General features: G+C 31.3%; 1 protein-coding gene across 1 annotated transcript in view; it reads right to left on the minus strand.

Annotated features, from left to right (window-relative positions):
* Positions 1–13707, minus strand: part of LOC149413258 (phospholipase A2) — a 38451-nt gene extending 24744 nt beyond the window's left edge. The window contains exon 1 of the mRNA XM_089645529.1: positions 13519–13707. The gene's annotated coding sequence lies outside the window, so the exon portion shown is untranslated. The remainder of the gene's footprint in view (positions 1–13518) is intronic.
* Between the last annotated feature and the right edge of the window lie 4296 nt (positions 13708–18003).

Genomic DNA, 18003 nt, shown 5'->3' on the forward strand with positions numbered 1-18003 from the left:
GACCATGTGCATTGATGGAACTTCAATCGACCGATTTTGCATTACTACATAGTTTTTCGCCTTCAAAAAGAAATTTGGTAAAAGAAAATGTTTCATTAAAATTTCAGTATTAATCTTACGCTCGTAACGGCAGCCCGCACGGTACTGTCTTCGCGCTCCCGTTACACCGCAACGTAACACTTTCATGACGGTAGAAGAGTTGTTAAATACGCTAAAAAATGAAGTTCAAAAAATACAAACCGTTAAAGACTCGAAAACTAAAACAAATATCGAAAAAATTATTATTGATCTTGACAATGAAGTGAAATCTGAAATATTAAAAATGCAACAACAAATAATTCAACTACAAGACAAACTTATCGAAAAAAACGACCAACTGGTGGGAAACTTTGAAAAAATAATGAAAAGCGCATCAACACCATCCTATGCACAGGTATTATCAACAACCAAAGTCACTCCTCGAGAAGAAGAGAGATTCTCAATCATCATTTCGTCGACCAAAAATAATGCTAAAGCAGAAGAAATTGAAAAGATAATAAAAAAAGAAATAAATTTAAGCAACATAAAGATAGGAATAAATGGTTTGAGAAAAACAAAAGAAGAAAAAATAATAATATCATACCCAAAAAAGGAATATGCAAATACCTTAACCGCCGAAATAAAAAAACTGAATACCGATTTGGTGGTAAATGAAATTCAAAAGAAAAGACCAAAAATAATAATAAAAGGATTAAAATCCAATCTTACTGAAGACGAAATAGTTTGCGGAATAATTACCCAGAACGAAGGAATTGAAGATGTTTACAAGGAAAGTGAAGACAACAAAATCACACTTATAACGGAGATAAAAAACACAAACATAAACGAAAAGCAGCGCCAGTTCACTAGCTACATCATGGAAACTAGTGGCAAAATGCGAAAAAGTCTCCTTGCACTCGGTAAACTAAATATACAGTTTCAACGAGTAAAAATTGAAGATTGCGATCCACTGACTCAATGTTTTCATTGCTGTATGTTCATGCATACGGCTAAAAGATGCCTACACCGAACCAGCCCTCCAATTTGCCCACACTGCATGGGCGATCACATCCTTTCAAAATGTCCGGGAAGAGAAAAAACAGTACCAGCATGTGTAAACTGCACCAGACAAAATTCTAAATATGGAGAAAAAAACACCACGGACCACGCAGCCAACAGTATTAGGTGCAACTATAGAAACAAAATGCTGAAAATTGCGAGGGATCGCATCGATTACGACTAATGATGCATATTATTAATTACAAGTGTAACGAAAACCTAAATAATATGCACAATATTTCAAAAAAATATTACGAAAAGCCCGCCCGCAAAGTGTTAACACGCAGTGATAATGTACAAGCAAACACATATAATATTATAATTGCAAATGTGAAGTGTATTCCCAGCGCCAACATTATTGTTAATTTTATTACTACCTCAAAATGAACGACTTTATAATAAACGCAATAGATAATTCATATAAAATAGACGAAAGGATTTTTGACACGGTAAATAATACAAACGATTTTATAGATATAAAACCTACAGCCAGCCTAATAATAATACACATGAACGTTAGATCTTTGGAAAAAAATTTCGAAGAATTTCTAATAACTATTAAACAATTAAATACACTTGACTGTATAATACTATCAGAAACGCATTCATCGAGTGAAATTAATTATAATATACCGGGTTACTCGTACTATGCAACAAAATATAAAATTAACAGAAATAGCGGCGTCGCCATATTTGTATCAAATATTTACGCTGTCACAAGTGTAAATGAAATAATGGTGAATAATGTCAATTTATTAAACTTGGAGATAAATTTTATGAATTATTCATTTAATATCATTGCTATTTATCGGACACACTCTTCTGCTATAACCACATACATAGAAGAATTAAAAAAAATATTACAACATCATAGAAACAAAAAAACAATACTCATCGGAGATATTAACTTAAATATCGCTAATGACTACTCCTCTAACGATAAAGATAACTATTTAAATATGTTAGCAGAATTAAATTACATTTCATGTATAAATTCATACACCAGAAACATTATCGGACAACGACCATCTTGTATCGATCACATATTCACAAACACCAAAGATATACAAAATATATCATCTGCGGTAATTAAAACATCTGTAACGGATCATTTTGCATGTATATTTAAATATGACTACAAACATCAAAACCTCTCATTACCAACCACAACGGCCGTTAATAATACTGATAAATACAACTATAGTATTAATATAAATTCTCTCACTAAAATATTAAGTAACGAAAAAGAATGGCAAGAAATATATCAATGTAACGATGTAGAAGAATGCTGCAAAATATTTGATAAAAAACTGAGTTTTCACATAAATGCTTGTAGAAATATTAAATCTAACAAAACATCTTCAAAACTAAAGCCAATCAAACCATGGATAACTCACGGATTAATCATCTCAATTAGACACAAAGAAACACTCTACAAACAATATACAAAACAACCGGAAAATATAACATTACAAAAACATTTCAAAGCTTATAAAAAAAAACTTACATATCTAATAAAAAACACAAAGGATGACTACTACAAACAAAAACTTGAATTATCTGGAAATGACAGTAAAAGGATTTGGTCCATCATAAATGAAATTGTCGTTAAAAAACATTTAAAAAATAAAACAATCAACAATGTAAATCATAATGATTCAAAAATCTGCTGTAAAGATAAACCTCTAGAAGCCGCAAATGTATTTAACAATTTTTTTGCTAATGTAGGAAAAAACCTCGCTAAAAAAATCCAACAAGGCCTTACCCCAAATGACCCAAATACTACAGTAAATAACGAGCATAAATTTGAATTATTTCAACCAACAACACCAGAAGAAATTGAACAAATTATTACAGGTATGAAAGGAGGTTCTGCCCCTGGTTTTGATGGGGTCACAATACAAACACTGAAATGTATAAAATCACAAGTATCAAAACCATTAACTCATATAATCAATACAAGTTTTCAAAGCGGAGTTTTTCCATCCATGTACAAACAATCTGTAATTATACCAATATTTAAAACCGGCAATCCGGAAGAACCAACCAATTACCGCCCTATTTCTTTACTATCAAACATTGCAAAAATATTTGAAAAAATTGCCAAAAAAAGAATAACTCAGTTCATAAAGATTAATAATATAATTCACGAAAATCAGTTTGGATTCATGGAAAACAAAAGCACAAAAGACGCCATTGCTAAATTATCTAGTACCATACAAGACGCTTTAGACAAATCATTAAAATGTGTTGGTATTTTTGTTGATCTCCAAAAAGCCTTCGACAGCATATCTCATGTCAAACTAATACAAAAATTAAAGATCGTAGGTTTTAATGACACAGCATTAAGTTGGCTAAAAAGTTATCTTCACCAAAGAACACAAGTTGTAAAAATTAATCACGCATCTAGTCTACCACTCACAAGTGATTTTGGGATACCACAAGGTACTGTTTTGGGTCCTTTACTTTTTATCATGTACGTAAACGATATTTTCAAACAAAACCTCAGTGGAACAGTTATATCTTACGCAGATGATACAATTATCATAATTAAGGGTAATGACTGGAAAATTGTAAATGAAAATGCAAATAATGACATCCAAATCCTAAAAAACTGGTTCGATACAAATCTACTTACAATTAACGCAAAAAAAACAGTTTATATACCATTCACAATAAATAAATTCAAAACTAACCCCAACATTCATATAATAATACACAACAAAAAATGTAACAAAGATGTTTGTAATGAATCATGTACCATACTAAACCAAACAACTGAAATAAAATACCTCGGTGTAATTGTAGACCAACATATGAAATGGAACAGACACATATGTGAACTTGTTAAACGCATTAGAAAATGTATCTATATATTCATTAGATTAAGAAATGTTCTCAAGATAAACAACCTGAAAAAAGTCTATTACGCACTAGTCCAATCATTACTTCAGTATGGAATCATTGGGTGGGGAGGTGCATATGAAAAATTTTTAAGCTCTGTTAAAGTGGTACAAAAACTAATTATCAAAGTAATTTTGAAAAAAAAACCAACTTTCTCTTCAGCATCATTGTTCAAAATTTTCGAAGTACCAAAAATTGAAGACCTCTATAAAAAAGATGCAATATTACAAATATATAAAGAAACTGTAGTAAAAAAACTTAAATTTAACTCATCCTTAAGGCATAATTTTAACATCCAAATTCCTCTATTTTCAACACAACAAATGCACAATAACTACATTTACAAAGGCATAATATATTTTAATAGTCTTCCCGAAGAAGTGAAAAAAATACCAGATTTTATTTTATTCAAAAAGAAGGTCAAATTTATCTTTAAAAAAAATTAATATCACCTATCAAATGTTATAACTTCAATTCATGTTTCAACCAAAATTAACGTCACAATCCTCTTTTAAGTTTATATTTATTGTACTGTAATAATGTTAATTACTGATATAAACATGAAATAATTGTCAAATAACTCCTACGCCAAGCTCAAGAGCTAGCACTCTTCATTGGAGTAGAAATTCAACAACATATGTTTTACACTATTACTTATTTTTAACTTATTTTATGTACAATGTAACAATGTTATAAGTTAAACAATAAAAAAAAAAAAAAAAAAAAAAAAAAACAATGAGGTCAGGAATAATTGAGTTTACTTCGGGCACACGGACACGCCCACAATACACTTCTAGCGGCTTATTTCTTCAACAACTACTAGAGATGATTCCACTAAGTTCTATGTTCCTACTAGCTACCGGCACGTTTAGTAGCAGGTACCAGGTAAGTGTTCTTGTAGATACAATTATCTGTGTTAAAAGTAATTTCTGTGGTGAGATCGCGGGCGCAGACTTTTACTTTCCATCGCAAGTTCAACCGGCAAGATCGTGATATCTAAAGACTAGATTATGCAGGTTTGGTTTATTCACTAGGTACTGGTTTTAGCAATTGCGTTCGTAGTGACGGATACCACGGATATACGTGGATTCTTCACCAGGAAACATTTCAGGTATCCTAGTGTATTGCTTTATAAAGATTTTAATGTTCTGGACGTACGATAAAGAGTATTAGGTTCAAATGTAGACAAAAGTAAAGGATATAATGGTGTAATCGAACACACTTATCAAACCAGAAACCGTTAAACCAGGAAAACCAGAAAAAATATTTAAAAATCCCAGTGAGAGCTACCACAATGTACCAAAAAATACACATTTATCTTTGACCAAAATATGGTGACCACCCGGTCACTCATCTCATAAAAATTACAGTTCAACATACCTACAAAAAGTGATAAAAAGTCATTAAAAGTGATGAAACAAAAACTAGGTTACATAGGTAAATGACTCGGTATCACTTTTTAAAGGTGTGTTTAATTGTCATTTTGATGAAATATCATAGAACCGGTAGTTAGTCCCGAATTCCGGTCAACAAAGCTTCTGGAATACCCGTTTTAAAACTGAAGAATATATTTTGTTTTATTTCAATAGCTTGTATCATTGATATATTAATGTCTAATATTAGTATATGGTTGAATACGTTGATGTATGTATTTAGTCAATGCCTATGAATATTTTAATGTGGGTAATGTTAATTGTAATCCTTCGGCAAAAATGTACCAAATAGTAGTACCTAAGAACCTTCTAAAAAAAAAAACTCTTAAATTTTTTCTCATTAAACTCACGTAACATACTAATTCCAAACCAAATGAATAGTTACAACAACAAATAATGAAAACAAGAAATAATAAAAACAATGAATATTTACAGTAACGAATAGTAAAAACAGTGAATAGTTATAACAACAAATCATAAAAACAATGAATAGTTGTAACAACAAATAATTAATAAAATGAATAGTTACAAACACAAACAGAAAAACAATGAATAGTTAAAACAACAAATAATAAAAACAATTAAAAAACACGTTACGACTTAATATTTTTATTCCCAATGATAGGCAATATGTCTAGCTAGGAATTATAACAACTAGACAAGGTGGACATTAATTCCTTGCAATGGAAGTTAAAATTAGTCGATTATAATGCATTTTATAAACTTTCGGCGACATGCTGGATGACTTTATATTTAACAATTTACAACAGCTAATATGCGAAATAAATGTCGGTACTATCCAATTAGGTTATGATTTAGGTATTACCGGTGTTGATTCCAGTCCCTGGGGAGGAAGGTTTAATCCTCAGTCAAACCAATTTTATTTATTTTTAATTTATAAATTAAGGCGATGCACTACGTCGTGTAATATTTTAAATTGAGCCGCTATCAATAACAACCCTTACTTAAATGGCGATAAGGTTTAAATTCCCGCTTAACACCATCCGCCTGTTTTGATTTATGCAAGAAAAAAACATGGCCAAAAAGGGCCTTTTATTTTATTTTGTGGATGTTCAGGCATAAATATTTTTTTTTTCGATCATTTTATAAATAACTTAATTTTCCACATTATACAATAAAGTCATAACCGAAAATGGGTTCGTAAGTAGGAGATTTTGAACTTTAAAGCAGTTTTCATAGGCCTTCTACATTATTTTTTTCTGGGCTTATAAAAAGACTTATCTAAAAAATATTCGATTATTTCAAAGGCCAAGATGTATTCTACTCGCAGTATTTAATTAAAGCATCTGAAACACTTCTAGGCGACCAAGTTTTCAAACCAAAAACACATGATTTTGCATTACTACGTATGGCATCGCCTTCGTTTCATAGCAAAAATCTTTGATTTTACTGGGTGATTTTTTTAACGTCTTTTTTCATCTTTTTATATATAGGAGGCACTTTTAAGCGCTGTCTGTCCATAAAGTAGGTAAACAGGTACCATAAATTTGTAAACATTGTTTAATTTTCTTTATTTTAAGCACTTGTTGGCGTAAAATGACATAAAGTACCACACAAGAGTCCCAACTGATCCCAAACGTCTGTAGCCAGTGAGGCTATGGTATCGCTAATTGGGATACGTTGTGAGGCTGAAGGTAGTGGGGAGGGGAAGAAGTTGGTGTAGATAAATGTGGAGAAGTACCTGGCTATTCAGATCTGGTCTCCAAACACGGCTAAAGCCCAACCTCAAACACTCAACGTGCCTTAAATATAAAGTAAAATATTATTTTTAATTACTGCAATGTAAATTATGAAATTGTAAATGTAAATGATGAAATTAACTTGAAGGATTTAAACCAGCTATTCGACTTCCGAATTCGTAGTCCAGGATCTCAACCGCTCGATCAGGGAGGTCAAGGCTTTGTAAATAGTTTCAATAACTGTCTTGTAGGCAAACATGTGCTTCCACCGTATGTAAATAACCAAGCAATCCATATTATAAAATGTAAAACGAGAATTTTCCAGATCTTTTTACCATCCATATTGGATTAATGTTAAGAACATAAGTTTTAAAGGATATGGCTTGAATATTTCCTATTTTTTTGCTACCCGGTTTCGCCCGATTTCGAACATTCTGTATTCTTATTGAACAGCCAATTTTCTATCTTATTTTTTGGCAGTTAAATGTTATTTTAATGCTGCATAACGCACGATGGAAACGAATTTGCAGTTAAAAATAGTTTCGTGGAACTAGACAATCTTGGCGGGAAAAGTGGCGCAAATTTAATTGCGTCGTAGCTCACCGTACGATAGTTTAAAAAAAATATTTTTTTAATACAATTTTTGTGGAGGGTGTTTTTCATCCCTCCCACTGCGGTGCACGTCGATGGGTTGAGAGAGTCCGGCTGGAGAGGTCATAAGGTCTCCCTAAACCAGTCTCTCCCGATCCGGCACCCGCCGTCAAGACCTCGACATACCTCACCCCACGAACCTTAACACCCCTGCTAAGTCACCAAACGTAGAAAACCACTTGGGGTGACCTATGGCAGGGGTGTTGGTTTTCCAATAAACGTACCTATACCAGACTACCAAATTGCTCCCAATATTCAGCAAATGGAGGTGACATTGTTCATCTCCCTCTGTGTAATTTGAAATCACTTGAATTTAATCTTAATCATGTTGGTTTCACGTAAAGAAAAAAAATAACACAGATTAGTTGATCTAACCTTCGGGAATCCGACGCATTTGTTAACCTCTAGTGTGCCAATGAATCAACTGTGGATTTTCTAGTAGCTCACCGCACTTGCCTCGATTTTATGCTAGTTTTAACCATAAAAATGCTCCTAGCATAATAAAATATATTTTATTTGCTTGGCAATGTAATGATGTATCTTAATATTATTCTTGTTCGTAGTTACGTCACTTGCAAATATGTTTATTTTGACTGTCAAAAAACGCGTCGCAAAATTTCATAATTCCGATTTTCAAAAGTCACTGGACTGTATTTATTTACAGAGAAGCCTCATATAACTTATTTTTATTACGAAAAACGCTTTTTTAGCTGGAAAATATAATAAAACTTAAATATTTTCGTGTGTCTTCATTATCTTTATTATCTACAGGATTTTCCAATAAGAGGTGTTATTTTGAATAGCCCGCTATTTCGATAGATGTTACTTTTGAAGCTGTCATTTTTTGACATTTGACAAGTAGAAACTACGCCATTGATAAAAATGGAACTGCTGTTGCTCCAGCCTCATTTTCGAAAAAGTAAGGTACAATGACTCCGCCGGACCATAAACCGCACCAAACAGTCACACGTTGAGGATAGAGAGGCTTTTCAACAACAACTCTTGGGTTTTCCGAGCCCCAGATGCGACAATTTTGCTTGTTGACGAAGCCACCGAGGTGGAAATGGGCCTCATCACTCAAGATGATTTGCATTTGATTCACTCAAGTGAATTTTAATAATTTCAATGCGTTGTTGAAGGGTGTATCGTTCCATTTTTATTAATGGCGTAGTTTCTACTTGTCAAATGTTAAAAAATGACAGCTTTAAAAGTAACATTTACCGAAATAGCGGGCTATTCAAAATAACACCTCTTATTGGAAAACCTGTATACAATACATGGTTATTATATTTATTGAAGTGGAGAAAAGTCGAGCAACGCCGGGTTAGCTATTTTTAAGAATAATTAGTGACCTGAATTAATTATTAAAAAATCATGTTAGCTTATGTATAGTTATTAATATTCGTTAAGTATCTAACTGTAACCTTTTGATAACCCGTATCACTAGTTATTCACTTCAAAAATGCTGAAACCTACATTTTTTAAATCACCAATACGGTAAAGCATCGATAATTTTCATTGGGTGGTACCACAGACATAGGAATTAATAGACGAGAAGATAATGGCGAGGGGTAAAATCAACTGTTGAAGAACGAAGGGCGTAAGGCTGACTGTGATTCGTCAATAAATCAATCTGACAGTAAATAGGCATCTCGCATTATAATATCACCATTTACTTCTTAAAAGTAAAATCTGCTTTTGAATGAATAGACATTTTTACATGGGAGCGCAAATTACTCGCCACGTTATGAACAAATTTGCGAAGTCCAAATTCGGCAAAAAAATTCGGTTGTATTTTCAGAGTCGAATATTTCGTTTAAGTATTTAGTTAAGACACTTTTATAAATGTTCATAATTTACTTCCCAGCAACCAACCAGCTTTGTGTTTCGCGTCCAGACGTTTCTCGATGTGATAATATAATATATTTCTAAAACTGAACTATATTATACGATGTGAATATGCTTAAAATAAAGTAAAATAATGCTTATATATGGAATGTAATACGACAATTGGGTTTATTCTCTTTTTCACATCTATTTTTACAAGTTTTAATAGTACAAGTCAACATATTGCCGTGTTATTTCGTAAAATGAACCGATGATGCCTCGACCATAGTTCGCACAAGAATGATGACGTCACGTTTTCAAATTTCACTTGAGGCCATACGCCAGCACAGCCGGCTCCAATGGAACCGGTATGGGGAGTGGGGAATAATACGCTTTTAATCACTTAGGGCAGGTCTACTAATATTCATATGTCTATGGGTGGTACCGAATATTTAATCGAATTAATCCCTAAACAGTATAAAATAAATTCGCTTTCCACGTCTGTACCTCTGTGCGCTTAGTTCTTCTTAACTACGCAACGGATTTTGATAGAATTTTTACTATCATTTAGAGAATTTTTTCCGGAAGGTTTATATATATAATACATGCATATTAGGTATATTTATATAAAGTAGATAAAAGTCGATGTTTTTGTAATAAAGACGTAAAAAAATACTATGGGCGCTTCCATTGCTAACGCTGGCGAAACCTTATGAGATACATCAAAATAATGTACTACGGAATTGTATATATTAAAAAGGTCTATAAAAAATTCCAGGACGGTATTTGTCTAACTCCAAAGGAAAACCCCCAGCTCAGCTAGTTAAATGGATAAAACATAAATTCAAAGAATAAATCATTGAAGAAGCAGATAATACTAATAAATCTAAATGAAAGATGAAACAGAACAAAACGCAGAAAAATAAAAAAAAGATAGCGGTCACAACTAGGAATTGAAGTCAGGATTACTTGACTTACCGGGAAAAAATTGTTCCTAAATATAAGTTAAATATAAAAAGTTGTTCCTGAATAAAGAATAACACTAGAAGTGTCTTCCATACAATTCTGAATGGAAACAAATGTTCCATTAATCCCAATAGCCCAGAGCTCTGTCTCACTTACACTCGCCTGACTTCGTAGAAGTAGTTGACCTACATGCTGTTTGAATTTCGTAAACATTGTTTGAAAAATTTGTATTGAAAAATTAAGCCTCGATTAGGCAAATATTTGGATGACAAAACACGCCCACAAGGCACTTATTGTATTATTCTTTATTCTATGCATAGAATCTAGAATAATGCATAGAATAAAGAAGATCATATGAAATAATCCGCGTGTTTTCTGAACCAAAAGTCTGACCATTTAAATTACCGTTTAAAATTGAAAATACAGAAATCAAATGGAATGGCAATATATAATGTCAGGCAGTGTACGAGAGACAGACCGCGTGTTAAATATGCTAAAGGTACTAAGTCAGTGGCGACATTGGTTTCTATTCAAATCTACATGGAAGACATTTCTAGTGTGTATTATTATTTGTTCTATGGGATAAAAATTTGTTTACTGCGAGCGGCCGCAATGACACGAGTACAAATTAATCAGCGATAAGTCTATTTACAAATGTGCGATAATTAGTAAACATATTCAGAATTTCAAATAAAATATATATTACGAGTATATTGGATACATAATAATAACAATTAATTAACCCTAATGGTTGATTCGGTACGTTTGTATACTTTTCAAATGCATTTATTAGGTAGATACGTGATTAGTTTCTCATATAAATTTACAGCTATACTATTAAAACGTGTTTATATTTTAATTGAATAAAGATTTAAGAATTCTTACTAATATTTTTTTCTTTAACTGGGATGCGAAAGAGCTGGCAATGTCGCATTTTGGCAGACTGACACATGATATTCTCGTCTTGATTAAGTTAATTCTGACACATTATTTTTATTGACCGCTATTGCGTGAATTTTATTAGAATTCCGTAAAAGTGATTTTTTAATTTAAAACATGCTTATGCATGTGTGGGTGAATCCAAAAAATCAACATTTGTATTGCGTAAACAATGAATCCAAAATGTCATTTTTATTTTGGTTATTCTCTGGGTATTATTATAATATCATTATATCACACCTATAAACGAGATAAAAGTGAAGTAAAAGTTTCCCTGCAGATTCCTTCAATAAAAGGAATGCTCTTTCTAAATTTCGCATTTTATACTATTGTTTTACGTTTGGAGTAAAAATAAGAATTAAAAAAATGTTTGAAATTAAAATTTTCAATTTATACATAATAAAGTATTTTTCAAAAATCTAAAAGGGTAATTTCATCCATTTTCTAAAATGGTATTTGATTTGACGATACCTTTAAAAAGAAGAAATATATCATTTATAAAATAGAATGGAAACATTCCTAAACTCGATGAGAAATTTCAAGTGGATACAACAAATTAACTACCCTCTTCCACTATATTAACAATGCGTTATAATTTTTTATAGCTATTATATATCATATTTAATGTTTTTATTTAGACAACACAGAACTCTATTTGACAATTTAAAAACTGCTTTACTAGATCCAAAAGGCATGGTCTTTTGGGTCAAATAAATTTGAAATACTTTGCAACAAAGATAAACAATGCACTCCCATTATACGAAACACAAATTACGCTAAATATAAATTGGACACCGGCAAAGACCGATAAAACATTAACGATTTTTTAAAATCTCATTTAAGTATGCAATAATACTACGTAAAATTCTGAGGCTAACTACCATATGCATTCCTCATTGACCAGAATATTAATGGATGGAAATAATTATACAGAGTCAGTGGATATCTTCTTATTTATCACTTATTAAGTAAAAAAGATTGTTAATGAGGCAGAATTTTTACTATTCATATGTTAAAGCTCCTAAAAAGGAACTAGAAATAAATAAATACTCTTTAATTATCTCTATTACCACTAGTATAATGTTAATTTTGATTATATTAAATTATATTGTAAATTGTCTGTTCTAAAGACAGGGTTTTCTGGCAAGACAAGGCACACTACATAGTAATATTTTTTTATAAATAAAACCCAATGTTTTGATGGTACTGTGGAAACGAGTTTTAGTACAAATCCCCCTTTCAAAACGGTAAAATCCTTTAATCTGATCCTAAAGGTTGCAGGTTCAAAACCCGACAAGAACTATAACAAGGTTCATTCCTCAGTAAAACCAAAAAAAATCATATATCTTAAATACATCTATTAACAGAAAAACCACTATTTCCATGCTATAAAATTATATAATGCCCTTCCATAATAATTTCAATACATTAAAAACACCATGGATATAGAAAAGTTTAAAAAAGACATCAAATTATGGCTAACTAAACATGAAGATGAGGAAATCATTAAATTTATGAAGTAACCCCAACGCAACCTACAGACAACAAACATAAATACTTTTTGCTTAATTTTTTTTTGTGGGAACCAACAAATTAGAAGATGAGGAAATCATGATCAACACAAATACAACAACCTACAGTCCGCGTCGGATCAGGAATACCTAGTGAGGAGGACTGAGAACAAACTACATCACTTTATATTTTTATTTTACCTAATATTGTACCTTTTTACTTTACTTAATATTGCCGTTAAATAAAGAAAAAAAAAACTAACCAAAACCTAATAAATCTTCAGTATATAGAATTAAGATAGATTACAATTCAAGAAACCATAATTCCACTTGCTATTGAAACTCTTGAGTGATACCCACTAAAAAAAGTAATAGTTTTTTCACTGGTACCTACAATGTTTGTGGAAGTGATCATATAAAATATATTGTATGTCGTTTTATACAACTAAAAAACAAAAAGGAAAAAAAAAACAATTTAAGAAAACAGTGTTTAGGTAGGTTGATACTTACGTTATTTAAAAAATTCAAAATATTTTCAATATTTTTTTAATAAAAACCCTTCTAATATTAAAACTTTTATTTTACATTCTCGGCTAACCGATTTAACTGACCGCGAATAAAACAAATAAACAACTTTAGATGAAATTACGCTTTTCTTATTTAAAATTTGAAATTGGCGAATGGGAGACGTCCACTCTTGACGCGGAGATAAATAAACTAATCTCTCATTGAGCGGTGTGACTTAGATGCGCGGTTTTCAATTCTCGCTGTATGAAATGCCCGTTCTTCAATCGAGGTTTAATAAGTAAATATTGAATTAATAAGTTGATTTGACTTAGCAGTTATCAACTTCTTTATCACACGCATTTCTCTGAAGTTGGATGACATTATAAAAAAATACAGCAGTTAATATACGTAATACATCTTGGTATTATAATTTATTCCAAAGCCGTCAGAGAAGCTATATACATCAAATAAAAAAGTATTTTCTAGATTAATATTTTGCGCAAGCGATTCTGATCTTATTCTTCATACAGTTTTTTTTGTACATAAGTGTTTAAATCGCTTAATTTCATCGAATTTTATAAGGAGTACACCACAGTATCCACAGTTGACAGATTGATAAAAATAGATGTATTATTGTATTGGTTCCATGATAACTCAACACATTGAAAATTCAATACACCTTCAAAAAGTTATATAAAGTCAACAAAAGCGATGAAAAAACGATGACCGGATAAATCATCACAATGATTATTCATCACATCTTTAAAAAGTTATGTAAAGTCATGGAAAGTGATGAAACAAAAACTTTATTAACTGGGTTAAGTAGGTTAGGTTAGGTTAAAAAAAAAATTTTCATCGTTTTTAGTGACTTTATATCACTTTTTAAAAGTGTGTTGAATTGTCACTGTGTTATTATGGAACCGAAAAAACAATAAGTTTTTATTTCATCACTTTTTATGATTTTATATCACTTTTAAAAGGTGTGTGGAATTGTCATTTTAATGAGTTATCTGGTCACGAATATTTTCAAATATTGTGAGGCTATTCGTAACTCGGCGTATCTCACAATATAATAAATATAATTAAGGACGGGTTGTTTCGGAGAATTTGAATAATTCATCAAATTTCAAAGTTCATTTTCAAGTTCTGTGAATGATTTTTTCAAGTTCTGTTTTTATTTCAGTTTTGTCAAGCAACTAGCCTACAATGATATAATAACAGAACTTGAATAGGACTTTCACAGAACCCGAAAATGAACGTTGAAATTTGATGAATTGTTCAAATTCTCCGAAACAACCCGTCCTAAGTCTTGCGTATTGTAAAAAAACAGCATTAATGCATCGCATGTGAAAATGAGAAGAAAGGAAACGAAAAAAGAACACAAAGAGTAATTTGAATGTCAATCAAATTAATTAATTGTTTTAAATACAACAGTAAAAAACTATGATTGAAAATCTAGCCTTATCACGTCATCACTGAGTAAAATTGATTAATGTTTTATTTATTGAATACTAGCATAGTGTTTCTCAGGTCTTTATAGCAAAAATATTATTTTGTTTACTGTTTAAGTGTAAGTTATACCTATGTCATATAATTTGTAATAAATATTTACTAATAATACTACAGATTGCTTGAATTCTTATTTCACATGTCATTCTTAAACAAAATAAATAATACACGAAAAGCAATATTACAATAGTAGTTCAATTATCACAAGTAGGTACCAATGATTTCTTAATAATGTTGGAAGAAGTTATATTTTTACTTACCAAAACTGGACCGTGGAAGATTTACAAAAATAGAAGCAATGAAGAAATATTACCAAACTATCGCAGATATGTGAAAGATCACGGGATGGCTGAATTATTGACAAATCAGTTCCAATTTTTAAAATGACAAATAATTTTCTGTTAAAATTATTACTAGCTCTATATACCCGGCTTTGCTCGGGATTAAGAACGGTTTAAGAATTTTTTTTTTATGAATTTGTTTCACTTAATCGTGCCAGGAATACATCAATGGTGCCAGGTCTTCCTCGGGCGTCCCCGATTTCTTTTACCATTCTCTTCCACGTCATAAATTATACTTACACCTCTTTCTTCTTTCTTTACGTACGTCTCATTTTATCGCACATACGTATTTTTGATTTACACCGAATTAAATGTTAAAACGTAGAAAAATGGAATTTACACGAAAGTCGTAAATTTTAACTTTGTGGCAATGTGGCAAATAGTTTTATAACCTGGTTAAATACTTACCACAATTAATAACTGAAACTTTTGGTGACTCTAACTGACTTAACAACAACGTCTTAACCTTTCCCTTCCCATCTTTTCCCCTTTTTCCTTCAACATCGTTGTACAGGGTTTTCCAATAAGAGGTGTTATTTTGATATTCAAAGAAACTTTTCCCGTAAAAGATCAATGGTTTCGTTGTTTGTGTGGCACGTAGCGCCGTCTTGTTGAAATTAAACGATTTCGGCCATAAAAAATCATTAATAATCGCTCGATAGAGCAATCCATTCACCGTAACTGTTGCTGCAGCCTCATTTTCGAAAAAGTAAGGTCCAATGACTCCGCCGGGCCATAAACCGCACCAAACAGTCACACGTTGAGGATAGAGAGGCTTTTCAACAATGAATCTTGGGTTTTCCGAGCCCCAGATGCGACAATTTTGCTTATTGACGAAGCCACCGAGGTGGAAATGGGCCTCATCACTCAAGATGATTTGCATTTGATTCATTCAAGTGAATTTTTATAATTTTAATGCGTTGTTGAAGCATGTATCGTTCCATTTTTATTAATGGCGTAGTTTCTACTTGTCAAATGTCAAAAAATGACAGCTTTAAAAGTAACATCTACCGAAATAGCGGGCTATTCAAAATAACACCTCTTATTGGAAAACCCTGTATTCTCTAAATCATTCTATAAATAGTCCCACGTGTTTTAAGCATGAGCACTTACGATTTATCTGCTGTAATCACTTAAAAATACGGTATACCTCTTTCATTAATAGCAATAATTCATCATCATCTCTGGCAAGTAGTACGGAAGTCAATAATAGGAACTATTAACAGGTAAGTTGACATCAATAAACATTTACTCGATAACAGGCGAATGAAGGTACGCAAAATAATAATTCTGCCAATGCCAAATAAATAAAATGTAAAAGGTATAATCGAGATGAAAATTACTAAATACACGTTAAACGCTTGTTAGTTTTATGTAGGTTGCAGTATACAACTACATACATTATTGTAACTGAAGAAAACAATTATGTTTAAGTACCCAATAAAAAAATACAAAATTTAAATGTCACTATTGTACTATACTAAGTGGACAAGTCTTACGGGCGGTACCTATGAAGTCAGAGATAAGTCAAAACTTTTAAATATTTAAAAAAATAATTGTTTGTTGTTCTATGTGTTAGCGTAGCGAAGCCCTGTTTTAACTCGGTCTGTAAATTTGTTTGTGTGTTCCGTTTCTATTTTCAAGTCAAGATTATTTTTTTAATGTGAAATTGTCGTGTTGATCAAATTTGGCTTTCTTATTGGCAGTTTTTCAATATTATGGTACCTACCTACTCCAAGAATATTATCTAAAAAATTTGTCATTGAGATAGTGACGTTTCTTTGGACAGATTGTATAATACCCCTAAACATCATAATTCATTATTGGAATTTTTAAATGGTGTTGCAAAATGTATATGGTTTATATATAAATACCAACTTGCAATCAGAGGAATAATGGTTTTCATTTAAAAATAAATTAGAATAGTTATTTGAAACAAAATTGTAAATACATAAATGTTTTTTATTCAAGTGAAAATTTTTCATTTGAATCATCAAGTGAATATAATTTTGCACATTAGCGTCATCTATACCACAGTTACAAAACCAACGTAGCTTCTCTGTGAATAATATCATTCAATATCAGACAATTTGTTTTTAAACTAAACGTAGTTATAGTGGAAAATTACAGAGGGCGCTATGAAAAATCGGTTCATTAAGCCTTGTTTTTCCAGTAGACCAACGATGTACATAGATTCCACAAATTTGTTATATATATTTTTTGTAAGCGATAAGCGATAAAAAATATACCGGTATAAAATTAAAAAAAAAGTGTCTCTATTTTCCTCTAGCTCTTCTAAACTATGTATTTAACGGATTTTGATAGGGTTTTCACTATAATTTAGAGAATTTCTTCCGGAAGTTTTATATTATGATTCATGCAAATTATATTTATGGTAAGTAGAGAAAATTCGACCAACGCCGGATTCAAGTCATCTAGTTATTTTCTCAGGGTTTTTATTTATTTATTAACTAAGGCCCTATTTAGGGAATTTTATCAAAAGAATAGTAAAAGTTATACATATAGTATTTAATAACTAAATTTAATGACATAACTAAACTGACTAAATCTTTTGTCTTTGTTAAGTGATAAATTAAGGATGTCCACTGACTCGATATAATTATTTCCTTCCGTGAGT

This window comes from Hesperophylax consimilis, chromosome 22 (assembly GCF_061612785.1).
Source record: "Hesperophylax consimilis isolate HC1 chromosome 22, BYU_Hcon_1.0, whole genome shotgun sequence".
In the NCBI taxonomy this organism is placed as follows: Eukaryota; Metazoa; Arthropoda; class Insecta; order Trichoptera; family Limnephilidae; genus Hesperophylax; species Hesperophylax consimilis.